This window comes from Citrus sinensis, chromosome 6 (assembly GCF_022201045.2).
Source record: "Citrus sinensis cultivar Valencia sweet orange chromosome 6, DVS_A1.0, whole genome shotgun sequence".
NCBI lineage: Eukaryota > Viridiplantae > Streptophyta > Magnoliopsida > Sapindales > Rutaceae > Citrus > Citrus sinensis.
The window spans coordinates 8195719-8215361 of NC_068561.1; the positions used below are offsets into that span (position 1 = coordinate 8195719).

General features: G+C 38.7%; 1 non-coding gene across 1 annotated transcript; it reads right to left on the reverse strand.

The window, feature by feature from the left end:
- Nucleotides 1-14724: 14724 nt before the first annotated feature.
- On the reverse strand, nucleotides 14725-14828 carry LOC127903602 (small nucleolar RNA R71). Its single transcript, XR_008056311.1, has one exon. It is a non-coding gene; the product is annotated as a small nucleolar RNA R71 (small nucleolar RNA).
- Between the last annotated feature and the right edge of the window lie 4815 nt (nucleotides 14829-19643).

Below are 19643 nucleotides of genomic sequence, written 5' to 3' on the forward strand. Positions count from 1 at the left end.
GTGGAGTTTTCTTTTTAAGCATGCATGATAGCTGGCTGGTGTGGACTGCAACTTTAGGAATAAAGTCTCTGACATAATTAACAATTCGAAGGAACTATTGAATTTATTTTTTATTGAGATCTATGTCTGGAAACTTTAATAATTCTGCTGCGATATGTGGTCCTGGATGGTAGTGACCATCTTTTAAGACCATGCCAAGAAAATCAATAGATTCCTTTCCTATGCTGCTTTTCTTTTCAGAAAGCATGATGCCATTTGTCTGCACGATTTCCAGGAAATCTTAAAGGAGTTGTTGATGTGTTTGGTGGTTGTGTGAAAACAACAGGATATCATCAATGTAAATCAAAGCATGATGAAGGATCGGAGAAAAGATCTTAACCATTGCTTTTTAAAATAAGGAGGGAGCAACTTTGAGACCGAAGGGTAAGACTGTCCATTGATAATGGGCATCAGGGATACAGAAGACTGTTTTGGGGTGGTCTTTTGATGAAATGCCAAGTTGCCAAAAACTAGCCTTAAGATCGAACTTTGAAAATACTTTTGCACCTTGAAGATGAATGAATAGGGACTATATTTTTAGAAGGGGAAACTTATCATCTTTAAGGAAAACATTAAGTGGATGGTAATCAATCACTAATCTCTTTTTTCCTCGAACTAATTCAGATAATTTTTCAACATAGAAGGCTTGACAAGCCCAATCTGAAGTAGTACGTTCTATGAGACCTTGCTGAAGCAATTGGGTGTATTCTTGCTTGGCGAGAGAGAGATCAGAAGGAGGCATCCCTGGATGTGTAGCTTTTGTAGGGTTAACATCTTCGTTGAGTTTGAATGGAAGATGTATGAAAAAATTTTCATTTTTCTAGAGAGGTGAGGGATGAGTAAACTGTGAGTGAATTTTAGGACAAAATTCAAGGAACTTTTGAGAAATTGAGGTATAAGGAGGGGCTGTATCCGAAAGTGTATACAGACGAAGAACATCCGTATAAGGCATAAACATCTGTTTAAACTTAATTCCTGTTGGTGTAATAAAAAGATTTTTTACCAGTTGGAGGACATTACATCCTATGAGGAGATCTTTGTTTGGTAAATTTGAACCAATAATTTTTTGGCAAATGATACAATTTGGGAAGAACTAGATACCAATGGGTTTTTTGGTAATGAGAGAGGTTTTAAAAACTTTTCCATTTGTAGCTCTGAAGTATTCAGTATGGTTTTCCCAATAATCAAGAGGAAGAACTTTAGGGTTGAGCATACTGCGCTGTGTGCCAGTATCAAGGAAACCAATGACTGAGACAGGTTTATTAAATTTTGAAGGGATGACTGAGATTTTAACTGAAGGACTAGTAAGTTTGGAATGGACCTGGTTAATTTCTTGAACAGTGGCTGTATAATCATCTTTCTCTAACTGTTTTGAGAAGTTGGATTCAACATCTTCATTGTCAGAAAGCATGGAAGATTGCTGTAAGTGATGGATGAGACAAACAGCTTTTGCTGACTTATTTGGGCAATTGCGGGCAAAATGTTCGCGTTTTTTGCAAATAAAACAGTGATTGTGTTTCTTTTTTCTGAACTGGGAATGATCCTTTTTTCTAAAGTATCTATAAGGCTTCTTTGGTTTTTTAGAAGAGGATTTGTGGAAGTGTTTCTGGAAGTGCTTTTTCTTGTTTGTTGGACAAGTGCACTTTTTGTCATCTTTGCACTGGATTTTGAGATAGGGGTTTTTGCAAGCTGAGGCAAAGGGTTCTTTGTGTTAATAAGATCTTTAAAGAAATCGTTTTGCTCACAGACCTTGTCAAGGCATAGCAAGGTTAATTGGAAGATTTTTCCAAGTGAGACATTGGCTATGTCAAGATTGAAGGCTGTCAATTGTCTTTGAAGCTCTGGCTGAAGCTTTGAGGGTAAAGATACAGCAAAGACATGCTTTAAAGATGGATAATTGAATCCATTCAATTTGTAATAAAGCATGCTCATTCTTTTGTAGTGCATTTCCAGGTGATGTCGTTTGAGAGAACAACATTTCATCTGGTGGTACTCCTTTCTGGATGCTTCAGTTGATACTGCTGGTTCTCCAATAAATTGCTCATAAATAATTGCAAGGGCTGTAGCAATGGTGGTTTGAATCAATTGAAGTTTTCTATATTCACCTAGACTTTCAAACCAATCTCGTAATGATCCAGTGAATCTGGAACAAAACTCACGGAGAACATTTTGAGTTTGTACATGAGGTCTTGTCATTTGCACATCAATCCATGCAGCAAATTCTTGTTGTCTTGCCTGCCATTTGTGACGAGGAATGTCATCAAATGTAAACCATGGTGAAGAGGATGGTTTTGAAGAATTTTCAGAAATCAGACGAACTGGTGGAACCGGTTCTGTTTGTGAGGCTTCGTCATCATTATTATCATCAAAAGATTCTTCTACAACAGGAGTAGATGTACTAGGATCTTCTACTTTCGTGGCCATTAGAAGACCAGAAATGTTTGCATATTGGGACTCTGAATCCGAAGAAGGTTGTTCAGATGAACTGAGTTCGTTGGAGGAGGATGAACTTTCTTTTGAAGTTGAATCTGAGTCACATTTTTAGTATTCAATATGCTGGTAATTGTATTGGTAAGCTGGGGCTTTGTCTTTCTTTGGAGGTTCAGGAGGCTCTGATACCAAGATAGGCGCAGTAGTAAAACCTAAAATATTTCTTTTAAGGTCACATAACCCAAAACAGACTTTCCTTAGTCTTTAAAACAGGGTACCAAACCGTTTAAGAAATCTTCATAAGTTTTCTGATGCACAGGATCCTTACTGGAAGGCAAGTGTAGAGCATACTTCCTTAAAGTTTCAAAATGAACAAATTTAATTCTTTATTCCTTTGCTTTCTCTAGATCTTCATTTGCAGAGAGAGAAGAGAGTTTAGAAATTCATAGTTTTATGGAAACACACGAGAGTTTTTTTCTTCAAAAACGTCTTCTATACCTTACAAACGAAGGGAGAATTCTTTATATAGGAGAATTCTCAGAGAAGATAGGACAGGACCCCTATCTTTTACAAAAGCAAAAGTAAAAGACACATCATGACAGCTTTAATGATTACAAAGGACAAAGTGTGCTTTAATAATTATACGGGACAAAACCATAAAGTAGAACATAATTATTATAACAAGACAAACTACTTTATGGAGAGCGGAGATTCATGTAGTCGTCTTCAGATGAGCTTTCTGTTTCATCTGGGTCAGTGTCACGGTTGTATTTTGGGAAAAGGTTTTGGAGAGCTTTGGATGCTTACAGTGGGGACTGCGACATGGTGGATAAGGGCAATCTCTTCGGTATCTCGGCTTGGGGAGTGATGACTGGGGCTTGGGGCTTGGTATCTGAGTGGTCTTGTCAACTTTGGAGGGTTGGGATGATGATCCTGGTTCATACATGGTTGGTTGTGGAAACTGTTGGAGATGTTGGCTTAGAGGAAGGAATTCTTCCCACAGGTCTTGGGAGTCTTGGTAAAGGAAGTCAGTGTAGTCTGGTTTTTCTTCTTTGATGATGATTCCTGTGGACTTTGGTTTGGATATGGCGGATGGAGTGGGGATCATGATGAGGTCATGTTGTGGTCCTAAGGAGGTGTGAAAGATATCCCGGTGTGGTGGAGTTTGGTGGTTCAATTGACAAAGGTAGTTGTGCAGGTTGGATTGGATTTCATTGTTAATGACAATTGGGTGAGGTGCGGTAAACCATTCATATACCTGGTCTTGAGTCCAAAAGAGATTTGTGTCTGGATGTTGGAAGTATGGCCTGTGAATGATAAATACTAATGTAAACAATTGTGCTTCAGAGGCAGGCATACGTTCAAAATTGTAAATCTCTGACAGTTGTTGTAGCTTCTTTCTCCACCATGGTATTGGGGATAACTATTCAAGTAATGTCCAGGTAAGAGAGGTGGTTTTGTCTGGATTAAGGAGATTGTTCAAAGTGGGAGTGATTAGTAGGACTAGCTTGGTTGCATAAAGAACAGTTAGGCACCAGATGTACCATAACTCATCTTCAGTGATTTCGCTGGACGGAGCAAGGATTAAACCTATAAGGAACAGATTTTCTAGGTGGAAGGTGGAAAATGGAAATGAGTCTACCAAAAGGTAGGCTTTCATGAAGAAGCGGAAAACAGCTTTCCTTGCAAACTCTTGGATAGCAAAGACAGAGGAGAAAGTTTTGTCAAGGGGAAAAGTTTTCTTGGTGAGAGCTTCTAGTGGAAGTGATGTGGCCATGGAGATGATCGGAAATTGGTATGTTGTGGAAATCAAGGTTAGAGGGTTTTCTGGTTTTGAGAGTCTGGATAGCATATCAGGGATGAGGTTCTGGGACCCCTTTATATGCTTAACCGAAAAATCGTATTTGGAAAACCAATCTTTTAATCGGAGTAACATCTTTTCTGAGACAGTCTTACCTTTGAAATTGAGAATATTGGGGAAGGCTGAACTGTCCAGTCGGATGAGAAAATGATGTCCAATAAGATGATACTCAAATTTTTTGATGCCATTCTTTACCGTTAAGATTTCTTTGAACACGCTATGGTAATGTTTATGTGTGTTAGAAAATTGTCCACTAGCGTAAGCGATAAAGTATTCTTTGCCGTTGATTTCTTCGAGGAGGATGGCACCCCATGATTCATCACTTGCGTCTGTCTGCAGTATGCACTTTCCATCAGTAATTAACTTTAGGGGAGGCAGATTTTGCGCAATTTGCTTGAGGGTAGTGACAGCAATTGTGTGGTCAGCATTCCACTCTGGGGGCTTCTTTGTCAATAGAGCCGAGAGGTGGTGAGTATAGCGGTCCACATGCGGGATGAAGTCTCTGATGTAATTGATAATGTCGAGAAACTGTTGAACTTGCTTTTTGGAAAGTTGCTAATCTGGAAAGTGAAGCAACTCTTGGGCAATGTGCTTTCCTGGCTGATAATGGCCGTCCTTTATGATCATATCAAGGAATTCAAGGTTATCCGTGGCAATGGTGCTTTTCTTGGCAGACAACATGATTCTATGACTTTGGACAATATCATAGAATTGAGTTAACAGCTGGTGATGTTCATCATGTGATCCTGAAAAAAGCAAGATATCATCAATGTAAATTAATGCATGATGCAGGATAGGGTGAAAGATTTTGACCATGGATTTTTGAAAAATGGATGGGGCAGTTTTGAGGCCGAAGGGTAGGATTGTCCATTGATAATGGGCATTTGGGATACAAAAGGCAGTTTTGTAATGCTCCAAGGGTTCAATGCCTAATTGCCAAAAACCTGATTTTAAATCAAATTTGGAAAAGATCTGGGCATTTTTTAGAAAAGTAAACATGCTTTGTCGTCGGGGCAAAGGAAATTTGTCATCTTGCAAAAACATATTTAGTGGCTGATAGTCAATGACTAAGCGTTTCTTTCCTCTGACAATTTCAGAATGCTTTTCAACATAAAAGGCTTGGCAAGCCCATTGAGAACTTGTGGGCTCGATTAGACCTTGGGCTAACAGTTGTGAACATTCATTTTGGGCTAGGAGTAAGTCAGAAGGACTCATTCCTGGATGGGTAGCTTTGGTCGGGTTAATGTCTTCATTGAGTTTGAAAGGTAACTTAATGAAGAAAGATGGGTTTTTCCACAATGGAGTTGGATGGGTGAACTCAGAATGGGACTCTGGACAGAAATGCAAAAGATGTGTTGAAATATCCTGGTAGGACTGGGGAGTGTCAGACAAATTGTAGAGTTTCAGAATGTCTGTGAATGGTTTGAACATGGACTTGACTCGGATTCCAGTGGGAATGATTTGGAGGTGTGTGATTTGGTGGAGTATGTCAAATCCTAACAAGATATCCTTATTAGGAAGGGTTGAACCAATAACCTTGGTCCAAATGACACAATTTGGGAAGATTTGAATACCAATGAGTTTGTTGGTAATCAAAGAGGTAGTGAAAAATTTGCCATTAACAGCCCTGAAATTTTCTTCGTACTTTATCCAGTATTTAGGTGGAAGGATATTGGGGTTTAACATGCTGCGTTGGGCGCCAGTATCTATGAGACCAATTAGTGGAATGGGCCTTTGGAATTTTGAGGGCAAGATATGGAGTTTGATGGAGGGTATAGGAACAGTAGTGTCAAGAGACAGTAATTGTTGGTGGAAGATAACTTGAGACACATCACTGCCGGAGTCATCAGAGGAATTTTGTAATGCGAACACGGTTTCATCATTGGGTTCATCTTGCTCAGAGAAATAGAATTCCAGTTCATCCGTCGCGGGAGAGTAATCTGTAGTGGCTTGAAGATGTTCGACTAGCCGGATGGATTTCTCTCGTTTGTTGGGACAATCTTTAGCATAATGACCTTTCCTCTTGCAAATGAAACATCTGCTTGATGATTTTCGTTTGAATTCTCTGGAGGAAGATGATTTTTTTCTGAAGAATCGGTAGGGCTTTCTGGACTTGCGGGGTATGGATGAAAATTCTGGATTTTTGAATTTCTGAAAATGCCTTTTCTTCTTAGAACTGCAATCACAATCCTTTTTCTTTTTACATTTGATCTGCAAATAGGGCTTTTTGCAGGCACTCTTGAACGGTTTGTTGTCTCGCAAAAGTTCTTTGAAAAACTGTTTCTGCTCACAAAGTTTGTCAAGGCATGTTTTGGCAATCTGGAAGATTTTGCCAAGAGAGATATTGTCAAGGATGAGATTGGAGGCGGTGAGTTGCCGTTGTATATCGGGTTAGAGCTCTTCTGGAAGGGAAGCTAGAAAGACATGCTTTAATGTTGGCTCATTGAAGCCATTAAGCTTATAGAACAGCAAGGACATTCGTTTGTAATAAAAGTCAAGATCCTTAGCATTGACTGAGTATCATTTCATGTTGAGATAGTCTCGTCGTGTAACTTCAAAAACTGCAGAGGGGTCTCCAAGGAATTGATCATGAATAACCGCAAGGGCACTTGAGACTTCTGGTAATTAAACAAACTGTAATTGTCTGTATTGGCCTAAAGAATCAAACCAATCTCTTAGAGCACCTGTAAAACAAGTAGCAAATTCTCTAAGGACTGATTGAGTCGTTGCTCCTGGCCTTAGCATTTGGAGGTCAATCCAAGCAGACATTTCAGTAAGTCTCTCGCGCCATTTATGAGATGGAAGATCATCAAATGTGAACCATGGACCATTTGACGATTTTTGACTTGTTGGACCAGGCTGGGCTTGGGCTGGAAGGGGTTGGTGTGTTGCAGAGAATTCAGGTATGTCTTCGTCAACTTCTGAAGGAATATCAACATATGGTTCTATGTGAGAGGTTTGGCTGTGATCAGGTTGGGCGATCAAGATTCTGGTGATATCAGCATAGGACTTTTTAGAGTCACTAGTGGATACTGAAGATTTTGTGTCAGACTCAATATGGCTGGTGGAAATGGCTAGATTTGAATCAGAAGTTTGAGCAGAAGTTTGATCATCTGGAGTAGATGATGGATCTACAGTGTGGGCACTATACTGGTGCATGGGTTCTTTGTCTTTGGACTGAGTTTGAGGTTGGGATTGAGGTGGGAGTGGAGGTGCGGGCGGTAGGGACAGTTGTCCAGGAATGGACATGGATGGCTGATGAATTTTGACGGGGCGTGGTTGAGGTTTAGGCTTTGGTTTAGGTTTAGGTGGTGGTGGTAAGGGATTATCTCTGAAAAGAGTATGAGTCATGCCAAATAACTTGGAAGGGTCATACTGTTTGATGGGGGAAAGCATAGAGGCAAATGGATGATAAGTTGGACCTATGGAAGGGATATGAGGCGATGTGGTAAAAAGGGTAGGTCTTTGTTTTTCAGATTCAATCTAATCAAGCTTAGCTTTTAAGCGTCTGATTTGCCTTTCTTTTTGGTCAAATTCTGGGCCATAGTATCTTTGAGCAAGCATGGTTCGTAACTCTGAATCTAGTTAAGTAATTCTAGATTGAAGATTGTGGTAGATCTGCTGCATCTGTACAGTAATGGAGTCAACTTTCATCTCAATCTGTTCAGTTTGTAAACTGATTTTCTCAACTTTTGAATTGATATGCAACAAAGTATCATTCTGTGCTCTAGCATTTTGGGTTTGTTAGTTAAGGACTGATTCAAAAGGTTTGGGAGGTTCTAGGTGGCCAGTTGAGGTAATAGCTGAAGGGATAAAAGGTTTGGATACCACATTTCGTTGGGAATCTGTGTGAGTTTCTAATGGAGGAAAGGAGGAAGAGTAGTCTGAAGAGGTAGAAGAAAACATCATACAAGCGATTGGTTGGACGATAGGTGTTGAGTTTGGGATGGAGGATGGAATCTCAGGTTTGCAATGCTTTGCAATCCATTTGAGTTCTGTTTTGTAGATGGGTAATGGAGCTGGTGGAGGTGGAGGATCTCTTGGTGATTTGGGTTCACAGTGTTGACATGAGACTGGACGTTTTTTCTTTTTGGGTCTCTTTTTGGTGGCATAATCATCGTCCTCTTCCCAATCATCCCAGCAGGGACAATTTGGGTCCCACATGCCGGAGCCTGGGACATCCCATAGGAAATGTCCATTTTGCTTTGCTGGATAAACAGGGTAGCCGTTAGAATTGAACCCTGTAATGGGCAGATCTTCCTGAGCTGTCTGAATAGCTGTGATCATTGAAGAATAGGTAAAGGAGAGCCGAGGGGGCTCTTATGGAGCATTGGGAGGTGGTTTAAAAGTCATTCGGACTGTTCTATCTTGTCGTCTTTCAAACATGCTTTCAGATGTCTGAATTGGAGCTGTATTGTTATGGAACTGCTCATAATTGGAGATCCATTCAAGAGGCATAAGCTTGATAAGCTCATGACGGGGAGGTTTTCGTGGGATCTGGATGATTGTGGGAATTGAATTTGGTCAGATTCTGCTAACACCATGAGAGCGTCAGAGTGGTGTTCTGGAGTGGGTAGATCTAAGGCATGATTTTGAAGCCTATAGACCAGTTGATGGTGTAAGGTGGCTATTTTGGCGGAAGAAATTTCTTCTGCACCTTGAATTTGAACTTGAACTTTCAAGGCTATGGGCAAATTTATGTCTTAGAGAGAAATGTTGAAATTTGGATAAAAGGTGAGTAAAACACTTCCTGCATGAAGAGTTGTGAGGACAGTGCCTATAACAACATCTTGGTACTGTTTAAACCGGGTATCAAGCATAGCAATTCGAGCTGTGACCGGTAATCCTTTTCTCCCATGAAGGGTAAGGATTAATCTGATGCCTCCAAGATGGAGATGAGTGTAACCTTCTCTTTTCCAATTGGAAATTAACTCTGAAGGTATGTCCAGAGTGACATATTGCTCAGCAGAGGTTGCTTGAAGAGCACATTGATCCAGGCGAGAAGACTGGATATATTCTTTAGGTTGAGGCCGTCTAGTAGATATGAGAGTACGGATACTTCGGGTAAAGGAACTCGGGCGTTTGTACAGCTGATAAGGGCTGATGAGAGGGTATGATGACTCACTGATTTGGGTTGATTCAGGGATATAGGAATATTCTACAAGGTTTTCAATCTTATTGGCGGTATGAGAAGTGCAGGATTTGGACAAAGAAAGAGTAACAAGATTGGAAGGAGTGGAAGATGAAGTGGAAGCCATAAATGAGAAAGTCTCTCTACTCCGGAAGTTCTAGAGATCAAAACAAAAGAAAGACGTAAATCATACCATTTTGGTCATGAAAAACTGAAGTTTAGAAAATGTAAAATTTTCAAGGACGGGTATGGCTCTGATACCAAGATAGGTGCAGTAGTAAAACCTAAAACGTTTCTTTTAAGGTCATATAACCCGAAACAGACTTTCCTTAGTCTTTAAAATAGGGTACCAAACCGTTTAAGAAATCATCATAAGTTTTCTGATGTAATTGATAATGCCGAGAAACTGTTGAACTTGCTTTTTGGAAAGTTGCTGATCTGGAAAGTGAAGCAACTCTTGGGCAATATGCTTTCCTAGCTGATAATGGCCGTCCTTTATGATTATACTAAGGAATTCAATGTTATCCGTGGCAATAGTGCTTTTCTTGGCAGACAGCATGATTCCATGACTTTGGACAATATCATAAAATTGAGTTAACAGCTGGTGATGTTCATCATGTGATCCTGAAAAAAGTAAGATATCATCAATGTAAATTAATGCATGATGCAGGATAGGGTGAAAGATTTTGACCATGGATTTTTGAAAAATGGATGGGGCAGTTTTGAGGCCGAAGGGTAGGACTGTCCATTGATAATGGACATTTGGGATACAAAAGGCAGTTTTGTAACGCTCCGAGGGTTCAATGCCTAATTGCCAAAAACCTGGTTTTAAATCAAATTTGGAAAAGATTGGGCATTTTTTAGAAAAGTAAACATGCTTTGTCGTCGGGGCAAAGGAAATTTGTCATCTTGTAAAAACATATTTAGTGGCTGATAGTCAATGACTAAGCGTTTCTTTCCTCTAACAATTTCAGAATGCTTTTCAACATAAAAGGCTTGGCAAGCCCATTGAGAACTTGTGGGCTCGATTAGACCTTGGGCTAACATTTGTGAACATTCGTTTTGGGCTAGGAGTAAGTCAGAAGGACTCATTCCTGGATGGGTAGCTTTGGTCGAGTTAATGTCTTCATTGAGTTTGAAAGGTAACTTAATGAAGAAAGACGAGTTTTTCCACAATGGAGTTGGATTGGATTTCATTGTCAATGACAGCTGGGTGAGGTGCGGTAAACCATTCATATACCTGGTCTTGAGTCCAAAAGAGATTTGTATCTGAATGTTGGAAGTATGGCCTGTGAATGATAAATACTGATGTAAACAATTATGCTTCAGAGGCAGGCATACATTCAAGATTGTAAATCTCTGACAGTTGTTGTTATTAAAGCACACTTTGTCCGATACAAAATCTGACTTGAAGTCTGATTTTTGGCAACTTGGCATTCACCCCTCTGACCGATACAAAACTGCTTTTTGTATTCCAACTGTCCATTACCAATGGACAGTCCTCCCTTTTGGCCTCAAAACTGCCCCTTCCATTTTTCAAAAGGCCATGACCACCATCTTTCACCCAATCTTGCACCATACTCTTGTTTACATTGATGATTTACTTCTTTTTTCAGGTACTCATGATGAACATCACAAGTTACTCCAACAGTTTTTCCAAATCATTCAAGAGCATGGAATCATGATCTCTGAAAAGAAAAGCACGATTGCGACAACCTCTGTTGACTTTCTTGGCATGAAAATCCAAGATGGCCATTATCAGCCTGGACACCACATTGCACAAGAGTTACTCCACTTTCCCGAAAGTAACTTTACAAAAAAGCAAGTCCAACAATTTCTTAGAATCATCAATTACATCCGTGATTTCCTGCCACATGTCAATTACCATACAAGCAATTTGTCTGCTCTTCTAAAAATGAATCCACCATCCTGGTCAGAAATCCACACAGATGCTGTGAAGCAATTAAAGCAGATTGCCTAGAATCCGCCACCTCTAAAACTTATCACAGATGGCAAGAGAATCCTGCAAACAGACGCCAGTGATGAGTCATGGGGGGCCATCCTCCTTGACTTTATTGCTTATGCAAGTGGACAATTTCCTGATGCACAAAAGCATTATCACACAGTCTACAAAGATATCTTAGCCGTGAAAAATGGTATCAAAAAATTTGAATTTCATTTGATTGGTCATAGATTCTTGATCAGACTAGATAATTCAGCTTTTCCCAATATCTTGAACTTTAAGCAGAAGGTTGTTCTAGAAAAAACCTTATTCGGCTTAAAGAATGGTTTTCAAGATATGACTACCATGTCCAGCATATAAAAGGAGATCATAACCTCATCCCAGACTTACTGTCCAGACCTCCAACACCAAAACCTTCCCAGTTCTTCTGTATTACTTCTCAAATATCCTTCCCAATCATTGCCATGGCTAGTTCACTCCCTAAAACAGCTTTTACCCAGAAGTCTTTCCCACTCAACATGACTTTTCAATCACCTCACCAGATCCAAGACTTCGCCAGAAAATTCCTCTTTAGGTTTTTTATGAACATCTATACGATGAGTAAAGAACCTATATTTTTCCCCAATGTTCACCCTGATCATCTTTTCCTCACAAGATTAGTACTTACACCTCACAGAGATATTATAGAAGATGAACTTTGGTATACATGGTGTCTTATTGTTCTGTATGCCACAAAATGATTTTTCCTATTTTACCCCTTCTCTCCAAACTCAATGATCCAGAGTTTTCTACCTCTCTCACCTGGACTCTTTTTTAATGGTTTTCACCATTACCATGGTGGCGTAGAAAGCTACAACAGATTGCTGACATGCACCATCTTCTAGAACTCCTAGACCAAGAAGGAAAACAGTTCACTTCTGTTTTTATCATCCATCGTCCATACTTCCAACATCCTCATACCAAGGACTTTTGGACACAGAATCAAAGTTCTGAATGGAACACTGTTCCCTACATTGCCTGTCTTGAACAAGATTTCCACATCAAAACTTCCTTGAAGAACTTCCTGATGGAACTCAACCATATTCATCCAGACCAACCAGATATCCTCCACACATCTCTTGGACCAAAACATGAAATATTCATGATCCCTACACTGTTGAGTGTTAAAAAATGTATATTTATAAAGGAGAAAATCTTCATTTTACATTCAAGTTTTACTAACACCCTTACTTTTATGTATTTAAACTTCTTATCATTTAATTATGTGTGTTGTATTATAATTAAGTATTTTATGTATTTTAGGGGCATCATAGTCATTTCACAATGAATGAGAGATCAGACGGCAAAACGGACATCACTTTTGAACAGGACGGTCGAAAACCTTAAGAGGAGCATAAAAGGAAAAATGACACTATTCACATGTACGGTTCTATCTACGTTACTGTTCACGACACTGTTCACATAGACGGATCGATGATGTGGCATTGACTGATGAGGTGTCACGATCCTGTTGGACTAAAATTCTTATGCACTGTTGATCGATGACGTGGCAGCATATCAGTGGACCAAAAATCTCGCGTACGGTACATGCATTACACAGGACTATTTTCAACCAAACCACGTCACTGTTCAAGCCGGGTCAAACCGTGTTACTGTTCACCCACGTGGTCAAACCGTATACTGTTGACTGATGACATGGCGTAATCCTGAGCGTCCGAAATGTTTTCGATCCAATGGCCATGATTTACTTAATGTATCTATAAAAATGGGGCTCTCCCCCCCCCTAATTTGATAGCTCTTAATCCATTTTTGGACTCCATTTTCTGTAATTCCTTCTCTATCTTGTATTTTCTACATATTTTAATAAATTCCCATTTTTCCCCTAATTCAATTATAAGTAGCTAATTTTCTTTCAAGCTTGGGTTGAAGGTGAAGTCTCAACATGTGTCATGGGCTTTATTTGGTAAATTTATTTTCTTTTCCCCTCTAATTTTTGTGGATGTTTTGACTTCTCGTCGACAAATAATAATAATCTTGTCTAGATACCGTCTTGGTTTCACCGGCTCTCTAGTACAAGGTTATTATTATTTGGCACGATAAGCCCTTAGCACCATATTGATTAGAGTGTGGTTCATGAGGTGTGAATTACCCCCTCATGATTTAATTGGTATTAATAATAAATATTTAGCCCATGATGGATGTTGATACGGATCCAAATTCCCAAGTAAGTCAATTTAATAGATTTTCACTTCAATTTATTCTTGCCATCTTATTTCGAATTTTAGGATAATCCAATTCCTTTTCACCACAAATCCAACCACCCATTTAGAAAATTAATTCTGCACACAATTAAAATCCACCTCCTCGTGGGATCGACACTCGTCACCATTGATCTATATTACAATAGATTCGTGCACTTGCGAGTTCAATAAAATTTGCACAAGTTTTTGGTGTCGTTGCCGGGGAGGTAAGTAATTTTAATTCATAGAATTAATTTTTGTGAATAATTCCATTTAATTGTTTTCTTGTATTTTTTTCTTTAAAAAAAAAAGAAAAAAAAAGTGAATCTACATTTAAAGGTTAGTATTTCTTTTCTTTTTCTCTTCTTTAAAATTCTGTAATTTATTTTTCAATTTATTTTTCTTTGTAAATTTTTTTGTTTGTTTATCTTATTAATTTATTTTTAGTTAATTTATTTCAAGTATTTGTTTTTGTGTATTTTTATAGAAAGGTTTTAATAGCGTGATAAGGTTAATATCATAATTTCTCCCTCTTCTTTATTTTTATTTGTTTTGTTCCGATCTTTATTTTTATTTTATTTGTTTTGCATGCATGGTCGAAGGTCATTATTACCTAATCTTGAACCTATAGACCTTGAACTTGAGAAAACACTTCGCACACAAACAAGTTAAAAATAAAATGGATTTGCAACCACAGGAGAGGCCATTTAAGGACTACTTCAGTCCTTTAGCTAATTTGAGCACATCATGCATAAGATACCCAAATGTAGCTGCTAGGAGTTTTGAACTAAAACCTAGTGTGCTAAATTGTCTCCCAACATTCTATGGCCTAGAAAATGAGGACCCATATAATCATTTGAATGATTTTCATGCTATTTGTCAAACATTTAAATATGAGAATTTTTCAGATGATGATGTTAAACTTAAACTATTCACATTTTCTTTAAAGGATGGAGCTCGTTCATGGCTCAATACATTGCCTGCTAATAGCATTACATCATGGGAACAAATGGTTATAAAATTTTTGAATAAATATTTCCCAGTGCATAAAACCAATGCTATTCGCAGGGAAATTTCAGAGTTTACCCAGAGAGAAGACGAGCAGTTTTTTGAAACATGAGAGGGATTCAATGGGCTACTCTTGAAGTGTCCACATCATGGATACGAGAAATGACACCAATGCCAATATTTTTTGGAGGGATTATTGCCGAATGTGCAAGAATGGCTAATGGCAACAAGTGGAGGAGAGCTAATGTCAAAAAGTGCATCAGAGATTTGGGAATTCTTCCAGCGACAAGCGGATAATTCCCAACAGCGGAGTCGGTCGCTCAGGAACACTAAAAGAATTAAGGGAGTAAATGAGGTTCACATTGGCGAGTCAAGTTCAGAAATTAAAGAAGTCAAAGCGATAATTGAAGGTCTCTCTCGAAAAATAGCATCGTTATCGACTGCTAAATCAATAGAGCCACATGACCATGACTCATACTCAGATCAAGCCAATGTCATAGGTGTAATGAGAAAACCATCGAATTACAACCCATACTCCAACACATATAACCCTGGATGGAGAGACCACCCCAATTTTTCATGGTCTCAAGGATTCCAACAGAATGGACCAGTAGCTCCAGCTCCACCTATGCAACCAATTCCTCAAAATCCTCAAGCCTCTCAGCCACCATTTAGACCATACAATCAAAACCAGAACTACTCTCAACCCAGACCATGGGAGGATGCATTCTAGAATTTCAAGAATGTTACTCACTCTATGATTGAGCAACAGAACCGCACCATTGATGGACTACGAAATGAGTTGAGAGCAGGCTTCAACTCACAAGCCCAATTAGTTTCAAGTCTCGAGAAGATGGTGGGACAACTTGCTTGTTCAGTTCAGACCTTGGCAATGACTGTTGAGAAAAGTAAATTTCCAAGTCAACCAGTGCCTAATCCTAAAGGAGTACATGAAGCAAGTACTAGTTCACCACAGCAGCATGGAGAGGTCAAAGCTGTCATGACCTTGCGAAAAGGAAGAGAAGTCGAAAATAAAGTGGAGATGCCGGTGACAAAAGAAAATCAAATTGTACCTGTGAATGTTGAGGACTCACCATTGGAGGAAAAAGAAGAAACTAACCCACGAGAATACGTTCCCAAAGCTCCATTTCCTCAGAGGTTAGCTAAAGGAAAGAAGGGAAAATCCACAGGTGAGATTCTTGAAATCTTCAAACAGGTAAGTGTTAACATCCCTTTACTTGATGCTATAAAGCAAGTTTCATCTTATGCCAAGTTTCTTAAAGACCTTTGTACTAAAAAGAGAAACATTCATGTTCAAAAGAAGGCATTTTTAACAGAAAACGTTAGTTCTATCCTCCAACATAAAATTCCTCTAAAATGCAAAGACCCATGCTCCCCCACTATCTCATGTAGGATAGGGAACCACACAATTGAGAATGCTTTGTTGGATTTAGGAGCTAGTGTAAATTTGTTGCCTTATTCAGTATTTGTGAAACTTGGACTTGGAGAATTACACCCAACTCCAGTGGTGTTACAGCTTGTAGATCGGTCCACGAAAATACCTCGTGGTATTGTAGAGGACGTGCTTATCCAAGTAGACAAGTTTTATTTTCTTGTTGATTTCATTGTAATTGACACTCAACCAATACAGGATTCAAGGAAGCACATCCCTATTATTCTAGGCCGACCTTTCTTGGCAACTGCAGATGCTCACATTCAATGCAGGACTGGAAATATGCAATTGTCCTTCGGCAACATGACTATGGAGCTAAACATTTTCAACATTGCCAAACAATCTCATAATGCAGATGATGGAATTGTTGATGTAGATTTAATATAAATAATAGTTGATAATACTTTTGTTTCAAACCTCAGTGATGATCCTTTACAAACATGTTTAACTCACTTTGGTTTGGATTTTGATATTGACAGATCAGTCGATGAGGTTAATGCCCTACTTGACTCAGCACCATCCATGGACACTAATAAATGGAAGTCAAGAGTTGAACAACTAGCACCATCAGATAAGAAACTCATCCTATCATCAGAATCACCACCGAAACTCGAGCTCAAACCATTACCCAACACATTGGAATATGCATTTTTGGGAGAAGAAAGTACTTTGCCGGTAATCATCTCATCATCCCTTAATGACGAACAAAGAGGTAAGTTGTTGGATGTTTTAAAAGAGCACAAAGGAGCATTAGGATGGACCATAGCGGACATAAAAGGTATAAACCCAGTAGACTGCATGCATTACATTCACCTTGATGAAAATGCTAAATCTACTAGGGAAATGCAACGTCGGTTAAATCTTAATATGAAAGAAATTGTTAGAACTGAAGTCCTTAAGCTATTAGATGCAGGTATCATTTACCCCATTTCTGATAGTTCATGGGTCAATCCTGTGCAAGTTGTCCCCAAAAAGTCAGGAGTCACAGTAGTTACCAATGCTGATAATGAATTAATACCAACTAGAGTGACTACAGGATGGCGTGTATGCATTGATTATAGAAAGTTAAATTTTGTCACACGTAAAGACCATTTTCCTTTACCATTTATCGATCAAATACTTGATAGATTGGCAGGCCATGAATGTTATTGCTTTGTAGATGGCTACTCAGGATACAATCAAATCCCCATAACACCAAAAGATCAAGAGAATACCACTTTCACTTACCCTTTTGGCTTTTTTGCATATAGGAGGATGCCATTTGGATTATGTAATGCACCTGCTACATTTCAACGATGTATGTTGAGTATTTTTTCTGATATGGTTGAACGATTCCTTGAAGTCTTTATGGATGACTTTTCTATCTTTGGTGATTCATTTGATCAATGTTTACATCATCTAACACTAGTTCTGCAGAGATGTATCGAGAAAAACTTGGTCTTAAATTGGGAGAAGTGTCATTTTATGGTAAAACAAGGTATTGTTCTCAGTCACTTCATTTTGAACAAAGGTATTGAGGTTGACAAAGCCAAGGTGGATCTCATTTCTAATCTTCCTCCACCCAAAACAGTCAGAGAAGTAAGATCTTTCCTTGGGCATGCTGGTTTTTATAGACGTTTCATTAAAGATTTTAGCAAAGTTTCTAGACCCTTATGCAATCTACTTAAGGATGTACCTTTTATCTTTAATGATTCATGTCTTGTGGTTTTTGAAAAACTAAAGAAGTTGTTGACATCATCACCCATCATTCAGCCCCCAAACTGGAGCTTACCATTTGAGCTCATGTGTGATGCATCTGATTATGCAGTAGGAGCAATTTTAAGACAAAGAGTTGATCGAAGTCCCCATGTTATTTACTATGCTAGTATGACATTGAATGATGCACAGTTGAACTATTCAACTACTGAAAAAGAAATGCTAGCAGTAGTATTTGCATTAGAAAAATTTCAATCTTATCTCATTGGTTGTGAAATAATTATATTCACAGATCATGCTGCTCTTAAATATCTTTTCACAAAGAAAGATGCAAAAGCTAGACTAATTCGTTGGGTGTTACTTTTGCAGGAATTCAACTTAGAATTTAAAGATAAGAAAGGCATAAAAAATGTTGTGGCAGATCATCTCTCTCGTCTCCATTTTGACACAATTACAGAGCCATTAACATTGAATGAGTCATTTCCAGATGAACAATTGATGGGTGTGGAAGTATTACCATGGTATGCTGACATCGTGAATTATCTTGTTACAGGTCAACTTCCAGAGCATTGGACCAAACAAGACAAGGCCAAATTTTTTGTGGAAATAAAGAATTTCTTTTGGGATGACCCTTATTTGTTCAAGTATTGTGCATATCAAATTATTAGACGATGTGTCCCAGAAAGTGAAATTCAGAATATCCTTTCATTCTGCCATGAACAAGCTTGTTGAGGCCATTTTAGTGCTAAGAAAATAGCTACTAAAGTTTTACAATGTGGTTTTTATTGGCCAACTATATTTCGAGACGCTTACACTTTCTATTCTTCATGTGATAGGTGTCAACGAATGGGGAGCATTACACAAAGGAATATGATGCCACTAAATCCAATTTTAGTGGTTGAGATTTTTTATGTATAGGGTATCGACTTCATGGGACCCTTTCCTCCTTCTTTTGGCCATCAATACATATTGGTTGTTGTTGACTATGTATCGAAATGGGTAGAAGCAATTCCATGTAGAACCAATGATCACAAGGTGGTGATAGGATTTTTGAAGAGCAATATTGTTTCACACTTTGGATTCCCTCGAGCGATAATCAGTGATGGTGGTGCCCACTTTTGTAACAAAGCATTCAAAGCTCTTTTGATAAAGTATTCAATAACTCACAAAGTGGCGACCCCATATCATCCGCAAACCAGTGGCCAAGTTGAGATCTCCAATCGAGAAATAAAGCACATATTAGAAAAGACGGTGAAGTTGGACAAAAAAGATTGGTCATTAAGACTTGATGATGCATTATGGGCATATAGAACGACTTTTAAGACTCCGATTGGGATGTCACCCTACAGGCTAGTGTATGGAAAAGCTTGCCGCCTACCTGTGGAACTCGAGCATCGTGCATACTGGGCCATCGAGAAATTCAACTTTGACATGTAGCAAGCCAGCTCAGAAAGAAGATTACAGCTGGCAGAACTTGAAGAAATTCGCAATTATGCATACGAAAATGCCAAGATTTACAAGCAACGAATGAAAGTCTTCCATGACAAGCAAATTATGAGAAAATCGTTCACTCCAGGTCAAAAAGTACTTTTATTAATTCTCGCTTGCACCTATTCCCAGGTAAGTTACGCTCTCGTTGGTCTGGCCCCTTTATTGTTCACACTGTTTTTCCACATGGGGCAATTGAAATTAAGGACCCAAAGAACGGTGTCACGTTTAAAGTTAATGGTTAAAGATTAAAGCCATATCTAGAGTACCAACCACATGGAGAGGACATCGAAATAAATTTGAGTGACCCACTGGATTTGAATTGAATTTTTCTT